Source organism: Phodopus roborovskii, unplaced genomic scaffold, assembly GCF_943737965.1.
Source record: "Phodopus roborovskii unplaced genomic scaffold, PHOROB, whole genome shotgun sequence".
NCBI lineage: Eukaryota > Metazoa > Chordata > Mammalia > Rodentia > Cricetidae > Phodopus > Phodopus roborovskii.
This window is the reverse complement of record NW_026125857.1, coordinates 58,349-59,532: the sequence shown is the minus strand read 5'-3', so window position 1 is coordinate 59,532 and position 1,184 is coordinate 58,349. Positions and strand designations below refer to the sequence as shown.

Genomic DNA, 1,184 nt, shown 5'->3' with positions numbered 1-1,184 from the left:
GTTGAAGTTCTTATTGACACCGAGTCTCTAGCTAAATAGACTGCACACTCTGTGTAGCATAGAAGCATCCCAATACTCCACTGAACACTGCAGCATCCCAGGTGATCTGGTAGCACCTGGAAACACAGAACCACATAGTCCTAGGTATGCTGTATCATGTTCAACTGGCTTCATGGGCATGAAGAAGTCAGTTTAGTTTCCTCATACATTGATTGGGGTTTTACGATATTTACTATGTCAAGGGCAGTGAAGACCCTGAAAAGGATGCTGGAAAAGCACAGTGCTTGCCCCTCTCCCAGGAATGTTGTGATCATAAAGCATCAGGAGATTCCTTTCATTTTATACAGGGAACCCCTAACTCTTAAAGCACTGGAGCATCTCTGGACTCTGGACTTCTCACCTTTGCTTATTTGCAGTTGCACAAGGAAGTAACACAACTCTTGTGCAAAGTGGGCACTGAATGAGAGGCGACTGACTACAGTACGGAGTAAGGCCGATTGTTGATTCACTTCACGCCTCCTTGGCTGTGCCTCACTTTCTCCACCTGCGCACAGGCCTAATAATACTTGTCACCTACATGTCTTACTGCTGTAGTGAAGCTTCTTGGAGGCAAAGGCAGGGGGAGCGGGAAATCATTAGAAGATGTACATCTAACAAAGTGAACTTTCAGAGCTGCGGGGTTGTTGCGTTATCGTTATCTTTTAAACTCCATTTCGGTATTTCAATTACATTAGAAGTGAATCGTTCCCTGCCCCTAGAGGCTTTGCAGGTGTGGCTGCTGTGTCACATGTGCGTCAGTAGGTGGCAGAGAGGAGAGAGGCTATGTCTACGCTCAGTGTTCTGACCTGTGAACATCTGAATGATTTGTAGCCTAACACTCTGAAGCTGGAGGTGGGATCACCCTCCTAGTTGTTGACTGGTTAGGGTAATTTGATGGCCCTAGGTAGACCCAATAGAGAGGCCAGTCTGTGAAGAGATGGTTTGAGATAATAAAGTGACTTGTTGGAAATCATGAAGCCAGTAACCTTCAAAAGGTCCTGGAGCATAGCAATAGCACATATACTTCTGTAATCCTGGATGCTCACCCAGCCTGGGCTGTAGGGCAAGAGACTGCCTCAAACTACAGTGGATGGAAACAGTGATGGCATCAAAGCTATCCTTTGAGGAGATGAGTGGAGTTACTG

General features: G+C 46.2%; 1 non-coding gene across 1 annotated transcript; it reads left to right on the top strand.

The window, feature by feature from the left end:
• Positions 1-747: 747 nt before the first annotated feature.
• Positions 748-879, top strand: LOC127217844 (small nucleolar RNA SNORA17). The gene has a single exon (XR_007834124.1). It is a non-coding gene; the product is annotated as a small nucleolar RNA SNORA17 (small nucleolar RNA).
• The last annotated feature ends 305 nt before the right edge of the window (positions 880-1,184 follow it).